A 14,467-nucleotide genomic window follows, 5' to 3' on the forward strand; every position below is an offset into this window, starting at 1 on the left:
CTTAATGTTATTCATCTCTGTTGTAATATGTTAATTTCTAAGTTTGCTTATAATACCCTCTAATGTCCTTAAATGCGGTGTGCGGTATGTGGTGGGTAAGGATTAGATTTTTATTCAAACGATTCCTATCTAATTAAAATATAACTTGCATTGCACGATATAAATATGTGCGGAAACATATACAAATACGATCTTACATTGTTTTCAGTTACTAACTCATAATAATACATCAATTAGTTGCAGAGCAAAACTGTTACTTTGCCTAAAAAAAAAGATCGACTTAGAAAGTGTTATGTTCCATAACTGGTCTACAAATTGTCATTACACTTATATATAATATTATCTACAGGTTTAAATTTTTTTCAACAGAGAGGGAAAACGCCTTTGAGAAGGGAATATGGAAGTCTAGGGCTTATGACCTGTCAATGGCTGGTTTCAGTGGCCACTTTACACACTGTGTAACATTCACCATTCTGCCCATGTTTGAACATCCACATTTCCTCAACTCTTCCATCTGTTGACTTTTTTGAAGTAAAGGAGCTGAAACCTTTATGATGTTGGTGAGATTCATCCGGCTGAACCAAATCACCTACTAGGCAACGCCTGAAAACAATTTTCCAATTTTTATACTTCTTCTTTTACCAGGTAGTAATTCAACAATGTTTGAGTATGTCCAAATGCTTGCAGACTGGCTGGATTCTCTCCCTAGGGAGTTGTTCATATTTAAATGTATTTCAACAGAGAGGGAAAACGCTTTTGAGAAGGGAATATGGAAGTCTAGGCATTTACAGGGCTTATGACCTGTCATTGGCTGGTTTAAGTGGCCACTTTACACACTGTGTTACATTCACAATTCTGCCCATGTTTGAACATCCACATTTCCTCAATATGAACAACTCCCTAGGGAGAGAATCCAGCCAGTCTGCAAGCATTTGGACATACTCAAACATTGTTATCTACAGGTATTCAAGTATACCTGTATGTTTTCCCCCTTCAAAGTATTACCAAACTAATAGCTTATGTTCATATTGACGTGCAGTTCCTTTCCGAGTAAAGTAAGTTATTAAGTTGTTATAGTGTATGGTAATTATGTTATTTTTGATCGAAAACAAAACAAACAGCTTTCATATCTGCCAGAGCAAACCTAGACGCTTCGTAAATATTTACCTTTCTATAACCACAGTAGATACTTTGTTCTCTAAAGCCCGTGGCTTTATAATGTATGTACGATACGAGTACTAAACCCGTCAAACGCACCGGGAACTTCAAGTAACGGGAAAAGCGCACTTTAAAAATGTTTTTTAGCGGAAAGAGAGGCAATATTCTTTAGTTACACGAAGACAAGATGATTGTCTTACGCTTTTACGCTTCAAGTGGCTGTGGACTAAGAAATAATGTACTGTAAAATAAATCTTTTAAATAAACATTTCATGTCAACCGTATTGAGAATTGGCGTGGTAAGCAAACGCGATAACCATTCGATCACGAGGCGGACATGTGTAAATTACAAAATATTAACAAATTATTAAACAAAATAATATTGTGAAATTCACTAAATAAAACCATCATCTGGTTTTTATCGCTAGCCTGTTTTTTAAAATAATATTTAAATTTACTTAAAAGTAAGTAAACATGGTTATTTTGTATTAATTCAAGCGTGGATTTTAGATATAATTCGCGATTCGAGATCATGTTTGCGCCCAGCCACCGTACAGGCTGGCCATGGAGTCTCTCTACAACTCTATATTCAAATAAATATGTATTTAAATAACAATAATTCAATTCAGTTCAGTGTTAAATAAATCGACGTTTATTTTTAAGCATAATATTATTATGATTTGTTTGCAAAACAGTAATGGTAAAAAATATACAAATTAACAAAATTAAAGTAAAATCAAGTAAAAATTAGGTAACAGTATAAGCAAACATATTGGGCAATGTCTTTTCTCACTACGTATTGTAAATACCTGTTCTGAGGCAGAGAGCATTTTACTGTCAGAGGTTAAGTCTTAATAAGTCGTTAATGTATAGACATGTTTTGAACAAGAGTGAAAAGAATACTATTTTATTATTGGCATTGTTTTAGACACTTTATAACATTGGAAGATTTATTTTGTACTCAAACGTGCGAACAATTATGGCTTTCAAAGTTGATTTCATAACTGTGCTCTTGTGATTATAAAATCATTAAAACAATGGATTATAGAATGTACTTATTTGTGACGCAAAAGTGCTCAAAACTATTTCGAACACTACCACTCGTAATAAATAATAACAGTACTAATACCTACATAAGTAAAATTGCTACCTAAAGTATGGATACATTATTTATTAATACGTATCAAAACAAAATTATAGAAATCGTTTACCAAAAACTTTAAGTAATGTCGCGTCTCTTAAAACGAAACAAGGCAGAATAAAATGAACATGAAGCGAATTAAAAATAGACGTCATCCCTTGGTACCTACACATATCCATCTTCCATCTACCAGGAAATTTGCAGTTCTCAGGCAGAGGATACCGGACGCGGGGCTAACTACAACAGTTACCCTTCGGACATCGCCACTGGTCGCGGTCGTCGCTTTCCTTATATTGTTAGCAATTATATAGAAGTTATTACATTATTACAATGGAATTCCATCAAGAATTGTCAATAAATAATTTTCATAAAATAATTATATATGTTAACAAATTACAACAGGAATGTGGAATACCATAAAGAATGGAATATGGAAGTCTAGGCATTTACAGGGCTTATGACCTGTCAACGGCTGGTTTAAGTGGCCACTTTACACACTGTGTAACATTCACCATTTTTCCTATGTTTGAACATTCATATTTCTTTGATTCTTGGATTTGTTGATTTTAGTAAAGTTTAAGAGCTGAAACCTTTATTGTTGTAAAGAAATTCATTTGACTGAATTATTTCACATTATTTCACAGGCAACGCCTGAAACCAATTTTCCAATTTTCGAACTTTTTCTTGGACTAGTTGGTTTTATTACAATATTTGAGTTTGTCCAAATGTTTGTAGACAAAAGATTGGATTTCACTGAAGGATTTCAATTGAAGAAATATGGATGTTCAAACATAGGCAAAATGGTAAATGTTTCACAGTGTATAAAGTGGCCACTTAAACCAGCCATTGACAGGTCATAAGCCCTGTAAATGCCTAGACTTCCAGTTTCCCTTCTTTAAGGTACTCTCCATCCCTGTTGTAATTTGTTTATCTTAACGACTCCCGAGGGGGTGAATTCCAGTCTTTTGTCTACAAACATTTGGACAAACTGAAATATTGTAATTATACATATGTTAAAACAATGCTTTATTTATTTTTTTGTTTAGTGTTTATTATTGATCGTGAACAAAACTTGACAAACTTTCTACTCTGCTCAATGTTTGTATATATTATGTATATTTTGTATTGAAATGATTTTTAAGTTGCCTGAATTCCATTAGATTACGTGCTTCGTAGCTCCAAGATGTTTGTTAATCTAGCTTCTGTGTGTAAATATCACCATCATATTATGATATTTTTAAAAGCTATAATTGAGGTCTAGAACTCCGATTGCCCATGTGCTCTGTAGCTGCAGGACGTGTAGCTCTTTTTAAAATAATTATTCATGGTATAAATTAACTTATGATCACAGTCAATTTCGAATCGCATAAATGTGGGCTAGATTTCATATAGTCCATACTCTTTATTAGTCGCTCCAAGACGTGTTGTAATCTATTATCTAAGTATTTTTCATAATATTAATAGTCTAATGATTGTCTGTGTCTGTCATGTGCGGGCCTGTTTCAAGCGTATCGTTCCAATCAGCTGGAACGATTCTTATTTATTATTTTATTTTTTGGTTTTACTTATTTAGTTTCTAATCGCAGATGAAAATTTTGCCAAAATAAATCAAGTGGAGATTAGTCGAACTCATGGTATACTGTTTCGTATGATTACCTGCCTTTTGATAAAATATATTTTTTTTAAATATATAAATCCACCCTATGTTATTTCATGCTGCTGCACTAGGTTGAACAGTCGACTTAATAGGCGGATAGAAAATTGACCTTCTTTAAATAAATAGGATTCATTTTCGCCTGCAATAATTCGACCTTTAAAACTTGGGTCGAAGTGATCCGAAACTATTGGAATACACATGCGTCCTAAATCATTTTGTAAAGCGCTGTCTTTCTAAGTATTACACTAATTATTTTACACTGGACTGCTGCAACAGAGACAACGTTCTACAAAGTTGGGAGTCTCTTTCGTTTCTTACGTAATTTAAAAATTGTCAACGCGTAAACATACGGCATGCGCTGTCAAATATTTTTAGGTTTTATAACTGTGGCCATATTTAAACAAAAAAAGTATTTACGTTGAAATGCTGAAATCAAATCGAGTGGAGATTAGTCGGCCTCGCGGTGTACTATTTTGTGTTCTTACCAACCTTTTAATAAATGAAATAATTTGAAAAATAACTACCGATGAATCCACCCTATGTTATTTCGTCATACCGTGCGATGTTCAACATGCCACTTATAGTAATACACGTGCGTCCTTAATCGATTTGTAAAGCGCTGTCTCTCTCATCACCGGACTGTTACAAATATAAGGAACTCACTGTTAAATAAATTTTGCTTGTGTTTATGAGTTTATCCGCATCATAGCGGTTAAAATTAAATTTTATATTATTTAATTGGGTTTTACATAGTAAACGCGCTGTAATTGCTCGTTTACTTTTTGTTAGTTTGTTTATGACGTTAAAATATAACGAACTGATGTCATATTAAAACATAAAAGAAATTAGACTTTGTAATTTTATTTTATTTTATTTCTAAATAAACGCCATAAATTTCCATTAACATATATTGAACATAAATATGAAACTGATAAATATGTAAAGCTCAAATAAAAGAAATACACGATAAAAGGTATGTTTGCCATATAAAATAGTATTATTTGTTGTCTACATTTTCAATATTTGTTCCATATTAACGTTTTCTGTGTCATGATCTGATATATTCCATTTAATAAAATAGATACTGTGAAATCGTGAAGAGAATTGACATAATTTAATACCAACCGATCAACGTATTTATTATGTACGACCGAGGAATAAGTAGTATTTATAATAATATATATAGGCGTAGTTTATAGGCGTAATAAATAAATCATATGAGGAGGCTTCCGTGATGAAGTTGTAAGGACGCTTGACTCGCGAACGGAAGGTTCCGGGTTCGATTCCCGGTGAGAAAACAAAAATTCTGAATGTAATTTTTATCAAGCTTAACTATTATGTGCTACAATTCACCACTGTAATTGGGCCTTTAGGCTGAAAATAGGTACAGAATACAGGTAGACAAAGTAGTTTTTCGAGAAAACAGAAAAAAATACATTGTTTTAATTTTTTCATTCATAAGTGTATTGCCTATTTTGGGGACGAATAAATACTAAAAAAATTTAAAGTTTAAAAATCGGTAGAATTTTGATTGAAAATCATTAGATATTGGGAGGTTGGCACCCTACCGATTATTCGGGTTTTTCTTTCGCCTGGAATTGAACCCGGAACCTTCCTCGCGTGAGTCGCGCGTTAACCACTACACCACGGAGGCCGACGGAATATTGAATCTATTTTAACTGAGTGGTTTTGGGAGCGTTACTCTGAGTGACAGATTATACGAGTACTTCTTTCATTCATTTTTTGAAATAAGTATTTGTATTTTTATGATTTATCTAAAGTATTTATTTATCAGAAAATGAGTAGCAAGTTGTGGTAGAGTGAAATGTGAAGCTCGGACCTCTGATCCCCGGGTCCGCGGCACTAGGCACTAGCCACGGGACCGCAGCCCGGGTCATTATTATATTGAGATTGCTTCTAACAGCAAAAAATAAATTGTGAGGTTCAAAGGGGTGACATTTCACAGTTATCTATATTTTAATTAATCAACTAAGGCCCGAAGGGCTGAATTTCCTATATTGTAACAGTCGGCAATAGCCGACTGTTGCCTGTTAGTACTTGTTCATTTATATGCTAATATTATTAATTAATTTATACATATCATAATATCACGTACATTTTTTTGTACATTTTGCCTAGCTAACAAGGGTACATACTCCGTTCCAAGCTAGGCAATTAATTCTTAATACATAATTATTATTTTTAAATTACAAGAAAAAACAGACAAATAAAATATCAACTTACTAGTATACTAATATTGATACATACACATTTATATTCATATACATTCACACATACATACATATACATATAAACATACATATATATAAACACATGCATACATACACACATACATACACATATACACATACACCCATACACATAATACATACATAAAATATACAAAATTTAATGAATATATGCGAAACTTCGTGATTGCTTTTTGTATTGCTTTCACTATTTTTTTTTATTTTCATACTTCGTGATTGCCGGTAGTTATTAATGTGACGGTAGTTTTTTCTATTGGTACCATGGCTTTTTTTAGAAATGGGCATGACATAGCAGGACTTCCACTTAAAAGGACAATGTCCTAGATAAAAAAGAAAGAAACAGAGCAAAACAAACAAGCTCTCACGACTTTTCTCCGTAAGGGTAGGCAGAGAGGATAAAACGCCACATCACTCTATATTTGCATACAGATCTCGCTTCTCTACATTCATACATCTTCTCATGCACGCGCGCCGATTATTCCTACTTTTGACATGTCCATCTTCAAGTATTTGTTGGATTTGGTCATGCCATGTCTTTCTAGGTCTTGCTCTATTTTTGCATCCATCAACATTCGCATTGTAAACATTCTTAGCCGTTCTTTCGCTGACAATTCGCTCTACATGTCCAATCAGCGCAGCGCTCCTTTCTTGATTTTGTCGATAATGCTTGTCTCAGCCTTACATAATGTGCGGATCTCAACATTTGTACATCTATCGTAGATAGTTTTACCACACATTTGCCTGAGAGATCGCATTTCGACAGCATTTAACCTACTTTCATCCCTGTTTTTCCAAGTCCATACTTCACTCCCATTCATCAGGGACGGGACTAGAACTCCGTTGTGAACTGCTTATTTTGCCTCTTGCGAAAAAAACATTTATTTTCTAATAATAATAATAATAATAAGAATAACAATTTTTGGATAATTTATATAGCGCCACAAGGGCGCTGTACAATAAATAAATATCCCAACTTGTCTTGCAGCTACAGAGCGCATGGACGGTTGGGATTCTAGTTCCTCGTCTTCAATTATGATATATTACAATTATGATATACATGAGCTAGATAACAGAACGTCTTGCAGCTACTGAGCGCATGGACAATAAGAAATCTAGCCCCTATTTATATTTTTTTATTTGACAATGAAGTTTAGAGTTTAAGTGAAATTTTAAAAACGAAATAAAATGCAAATTCATAAAATTAGAATTTAGATAACAACAAGTCTTGCAGCTACTGAGCGCATGGACGGTTAAATTCTACACCCCATTTACTAAATTTAAATATTTGATAGTTGATAACATTTACATAATATGTATGATAAAAATAATATGATAGCTAACATCACAAAAAGTCTTGCAGCTTCAAAACGCATCGACAAATGGAATTTCAACAACAAAATAATGATTTTAAAAAGTTGAGAATAAAAAATATTTTTAAAAAACGTAATAATAACAAAAAGTAAAATATAAAAAAACTAAACAAAGATAGCATTCCTTAACTTATTATTAAGGTTAACAAGACAATAGACGATACTCAAACTCAAACTCGTCCCTGTTTTATTTTGGTGTGTAGTAAACAGGATCTTTTGTCTTTTTCCTGGTAAATAACTGTAAAAACACTTGGTACACATTTGGCTGTTCCCTGGGAGATGATAGTAGAAACGCATCTGTGTGCGAAGTGTAGAGTGTAGGTACCAAGGAATAAATCCGCTTCTTTTTAATTTTGTTTGTTATTACTATACGTATGTTTCCCGCTTAAAATTTTGATTTAAGTTCACCATTCACTCTGTTCCCGGCATCCATTATAATAATAAGGTATCGTATGCTTTGCAGCTAGCTGTTGGGCACACCGATGTGATTTGCAATATTTCAGGCGAACTATTTTAAGCGGACAAAGGCAACCTCTTCTGACTCTTTCTAGAGCATATATGACATACTCAACGGATGCACTCCCGGTTCTAACGGGCTTGTTTCCTTTAGATCTGGAGGTTCAGCAACGATCTGTAAATTTCCACCTAAAAGTAGGCGTTCTTCTGTTATTGGTGGCGTTCGTCTACTCCCAACTGAAGGAATGTCTCAATCGAATATAAAAAAAATGACTTTAAATGCTCTTCTTAATGCTTGGCAATCGCGATGGGAATCTTCCCCTTCAGGGAGGGTTACCTTTCTTTTCTTTCCTTCAATCCGTCAGCGCTTAGAATCTTCTTGGGTTATTCCCGATCACTGGTCTACGCAGTTTTTATCAGGTCATGGTAAATTTGATAAAACAATATTTGTTTTTAATATTGTTGACTCCCCTTCGTGCTGCTGCGGATATCCTAACCAATCTTCTGAACACATCCTGTGGTCTTGTCCCTTCCTCCTTCTCTACGATTACCGGATGGAGCTTCTCGCTACTATCCGTGGCCCTGTTATAGGTTCTGTCGGATATACAGATCCGGTGGCTTCTAAAAATAATATCAAGGCTTTTAAAAAGTTTTGTAATCATTTCGGCGAATTGATCATGTCCAATCAATTTCATCCCAGTCAGTGAAGAATTCACTTCCCTCATTTCTCAATCCAATGGAGTACATATTATGTACTTCTGGATTACTTTCTTTCAGCACAAAGATGCTAAGTCTACCGGATTTCAGAGAGCTCCTTCGGGCAGCTTTTCTCGTTTGACAACGAGCAAATTTTCCGTGTATGTGGGCACCGCCAAGGAGACTTATGTGCTCAGATGCGGTGTGCGGTATGTGGTGGGCAAGCTGGTCATATTGTTTTATTTTATTACTCTGTCTTTTCATCAACACTTCCTTACCTTTTTTGATCTTCCGCTTGATAATCCTTTGGAGCTTTTTGTATTCGATGTTATTACGATTCCTGGTATCAGCCACTCTACGTTGTTCCATTAAATTCAAAATATGTTCTGTCATCCATTGTTTCTTGCGAATATTTTTTTCGGGCTTTAAGTGTTCTTTGCAGACATCACGAATTGTGTTTTTTAAATTATTACACTGCCGTTCAACTGTGTCAATATCACTACTGGCTCTTGAAATTTTTCATTTAATTCAGTGAATACTGTGGTTCTAACGGGTGAAACGTTTAATTTTTTAATGTTAATTTTCATAAGCATAGACCTTTTCACTGTTACCTTTAACTTTAATCTCATATCTATAGGACACACGTTATTTAGTATTCCTTTTTTTGAGCTATTTAAATATGCGTTATATGGGTAAGTTTTTCATTTTACCTCCTCATGTGATTGGCCGAGAAGCTTCGTTGTGCTCAATTCAAAATTGTGCAATAAACTAAGTAAAATAAAATAAATTAAATATCATAACTTCAAGCTAACGATATGCGTCTTACAGCTGTTCGATACAGTTACCCTCGAACATCCGTTACGAGACACTAGGATTTTTGGAGACCACCTATGGACTAACCACTAATTGAACATGTACACGCAAGAGGTCTCGAGCTGGATTCCCAACATGATTGATATGAAATATTTATTGAAAAAGTGTTTTCACACCAAAATATTTCATAGTCTATGGGCTGGTACTTGAAGCGAAAGAATGATCATCTTACATTCACGTAACAAAAAAAATGATCAATATATGCTGCGATTGGTGAATAAATGCAGAAAAGGAATGATGATGCACCAGGTGATGATGAACATTTACATTTTCGACAATCTGAGGATTTATTTGTTTTTTTGTACAATGTCCAAGTAAAGGAGATGCATAAGTGAAGTAACCTTCGTATCAGTATACCGCTGGCCATGCTATCTCGAAGGACCGTTATATGCGGTGTTATGGCTAGTTGAAAATTTCGTTGTGCTCAAATTATTCTCACGTCAAAGATTACTCGTCACGAGCATCATCACTTAATTTCCTTCTACCTTAAGCATAACACGACTAGTGCAAAGTACCTTCACGCCCGTTTTCCCACGATTGTGCACGTGAATCTAAAAACAAAGCCTTACTTACTAATAAGCTGATGCCACAGTTAGCACATTGCTGATTTTTAAAAAGGGTGACTTAGCCTCAATGAACAGTAGTAAGAAAAATTTAAAAATAAATTCGCATACAATCGAAAAAGATTTCAAATAATTAAAATTAAAATTTGTAAGAGCGGAGTGCATCGGACTTTCAAAAGTAAAACATTCAAATTAAAATAAAAAATATAAAAATATCACTCTATAAATATTGTAAATTGCAAATATCATTTAGATTCTAGTTAAATTATATCTAGATTAAATTATAACTAAAAGTTAACATATAATTGAGTCTAATACAGGGGTTGAATCCAATTTTTGTCTACTAAAAAATGAATGCACAATACATATTGTTGATTAAACAATAAGTTGTTTCATGAACAAAACTGTCCGTACCAAATATTTTCCAAAATGTTTTTCTCTTAATTGTTTTTTGGGAGCTATGGTATTTAAAACTTACTTAAATCTAACGTGAGTTCCATGTTTTTCGAGAAATATTTATTTACCAGCGTCACTGTTTTAATAGTTTGCTGGTTTACGGTAGCAGGTATATAAATTTTTGTAAATGTCACAGTGCAAATGGATAATAAGGAAATGGAGTGAGCGGACTGATATTTTTCGTTGTTTTTTTTATTCTCCTGCTTAGGCGGCAAAACTCCACTTTATTATTGGATTTTATATTTAAATGCGTTTTTGTACCGACAATCAATTAGACATAAAGTTTTCTTCTAGAAAGAAGATAGATAGTTAAAAGCGGACTATAAATTCAGATGATAAATAATAACAATATTCATAATAAGTATTTACTTACCGTAATATACAATGTAATAAACACATAATAAAACAAAGGTATACATTGTTAAATGGCGGACTTATTTCCGCTGGCAGTGTCTTACAGCCTTATCAAAATAAACCAAAAAGTACAATAATCGGCCGTCTTTAAATAAATTATTTTTTGCCAATAAAATATATTTTTTTTTTATTATATTGAAAACATATTATACATAATTATATACAATATTCCCAAGAAGTTTTTTAAAAAAAAACTCATTTAGGGACATACAGATAATAATTTTTTTAGAGACGTTTTTAAATTTTAAACTATAATATTATTTAACAAAAGCAGAAAAATTTAAATTATGATATACTACAAATTAAAAAGGGTATGAAAAATACTTGAAAATAATAGAATAAACAGAATACTAGGCATGGAAATAAATTCAAAATAATGTTTACATTATGCAATCTGGGAAAGAAAATTGAAAAAGTTTAAAAATTACATGGATGTATATATACATACTGAACTAGTACAAAATCAAATCATTTTTTTTAATTAACAAAATATGCGCACACCCAATACAGGTTAATTTTTTTTATCAAAAACGTTGAAAAAATTGAAATTATGTATACAAGCCAAAAAAAGTATATAAAAAGAAAAAAACACAAATAACATTTAAATAGTAGTAATTAATTTACTTTTATTCCTGGTGTTATGAAAGTGGCTTTTTTCCTGTTAGCTAAAATATTAAGGTCTTGATTCAACAATAAGATAAAGTTTCATTATGTAAATACCAGTCACTGTTAATGAATTTAATCTAATAAAAATGGTCTACATGTTGCCAGGTAGTCAGCATTTACCATTTTCCTAACACATCATTTTTGGATTTTAAAAACATCCTAAAAATTAGTAGAGTTTTCCCAATATTTTTTTAAAAATTTAAATCGAACATACATATTATGCATAATAAGTGGACAAAACACATTTGTTGTTTGCTGTTTTATTCCGTTTATTTAATACAAATGCATAACTGTTTATATTCGTGACAACAGTCTTCGCGTGTTTTTTCCAATCATCTAATTTTAATACCTCAAAGAGAATAGCTTGAAGTTTTTATTTATTTTAGAATAATTGTTATATTTAAATTTAGTGAGGATGCTTCGTTTGGCCGGAAATGTAAAATTTTTGTTTTCTCTGCATTTAAACATAAGTTAATGGATGCAAACCGATTTGCTTCTGATTTACATTTTTCACTTATATCTAGAGAAATATTATTTAAATCACCTGTGCAGTCAAAAAATAATGCTGTATCATTCGCAAAAATAGTTCAGTGTGTTTTAGCATTTCGAAGAGTTCATTTATATAAATAATGAATAGTTAACTATTAATTTGTTTTTCAATAGGTGCAAAAAGGACAGAATTTGGCGAAAGGAAAGGAGAGGGGTAAAGTAGTTAATTTACGCCGTGACACATTATCAAAAACAGGCTAACCAATCGTATTGATTTCTCCTTTCACGAAAATACGATTACATGTTTATGTTTTTGTACATATTCAAGCATCCGCGCCTAAAAACCGTGATAATATTTTCGTTTCGAAACAGCCCTCTAGGTGTTCTCTGGTCTTGACACGTGTAATAGGAAGAATTCACCGCTTAGCAACCGAAATCAGTGGGGAGTTTGTAAACGACTAATCGTCGGGGATAAACAACTTACCCCCTCACCCACCATGTACACTGAAAAATTGTCAAAATAATTTGTAATACGAATAAAACGTTCTTACCCTTAGATGTATCAGTTTCTTCGATTCCAGCGTAAATAATTAACTTAGTTATACAATAATAGAGAATTATTAATAATGTTATTTTAGTTTTTTTTATTTTATTAATAATAAAACAATAATATCTATCTGATTTTGTACCGCATAATATAATTATAGTATATTACAATATTGTTTTTATCCTTTTCTTGTTTGCCAATTTTACACAATACATTATTGTAATTATTTACTTACGATTCTGAAATTGGATTACATTCAGAATCCTTATTTACTTAGAAAATAATTTCTGACTTCATAAATACAGAGTGGATTGTGTACAATTCCAACCTGTCTTTTCATATACATGTATTATGTATAATGAAATATGTAAGTGCATATAGGAGGAAACAAAGTCATTATCTTATATATTATTATTCTAAAAATGATTGATTTTATCTGTCATGCACGGGCCCGTTTCACACGTATCGAGCCAATTAAAGTCCAATCACTCGGTCCGGTAAAATAAGGGTGGGCGGATACTAATTCGGTATTTTCTTTTTTGCTTTTATATTTTTATTTTCTACTCGTGAGTGAAATTTTCGATAGAAGAAATCGAATGGAGATTAGTCAGCCTCATGGTGTACTATTTCGTATGTTTACCTACTTATTGATACATGAATAAGTAAAAAAATATTTATAATAAATCCGCCCTTTGTTATTTAATAATACGAGTACCTTTGTTTAACGTTTGACTAAATTAGCGGACCTCTATTTTATTTTATTTTTTTGCACCACAACAGGCCCAATTACAGTAGTGAATTGCATCACAAAATACCCAGGCTTCAGAAAAATCACATTTTAATTTTTGTGTTCTCACCGGGAATCATACCCGGAACCTTCCATGTGTGAGTCAAGCGTTTTGACCACTACACCACGGAGGCCACCTAAATAAGTTTGATTCATATTCTCTAAGTAAGTCTGATTCATTTTCGTATGTTCAAATTCGTATTCTAAAACTTAGGTTGGAGTGATCCGAAACTATAGGAATACACATGCATCCTAAATCGTTACGGAAAGTGCTGTCTTTCTCAGTATTACATTCATTATTTTACCCTGGATTAATGCAACAAAGACAATGTTCTACAAAGTTGGCAATCTCTTTGGTTTCTTAAGAAATTCAATAACTGTCAACGCGTACACACAATTAACACCCTGTCAAAATATTTTTTAATGTTATATTTATCAACCCGTTTTTTTAAAAACTATTTTGATTTTGATTTGAACGTCTATTTCATCATTGAAGAGTTATAAAACAAACAAATTTTCTGATAAATACCACATATGGTAACTAAATTTCTTCAGTGCCGCATCCAAAATTGTAAAAATCTATCCTTTCTTATAATTTAAGAAGCAGAGCTCTCGATGAAGAGCTTTTACAGATGCACTGCACTGATGCCAATATTTGACATAAACAGTTACAATGAACAGAGAAACATTCTTTAGGGAGTTTACTCTCAAAAACATTAGAGACAGCTTTATAAATTCACGATAATCACCGCTCAGTGATGGTTTTCATTTTCACTAAAGTCTAACATTTCAATAATTTCCGACTCACTAAAAAACATTTCCACATTCTCTTTGCCACTTTGAAAATTATTGACATTTCCCAGCTTCACATCATGTACTTTACATTCAAATAAGACACCTCCATCAACACGTCCAATTTTTTAT

Source organism: Micrasema longulum, unplaced genomic scaffold, assembly GCF_059751315.1.
Source record: "Micrasema longulum isolate JH-2025_06_02 unplaced genomic scaffold, ASM5975131v1 h1tg000022l, whole genome shotgun sequence".
NCBI classification, from domain to species: Eukaryota; Metazoa; Arthropoda; class Insecta; order Trichoptera; family Brachycentridae; genus Micrasema; species Micrasema longulum.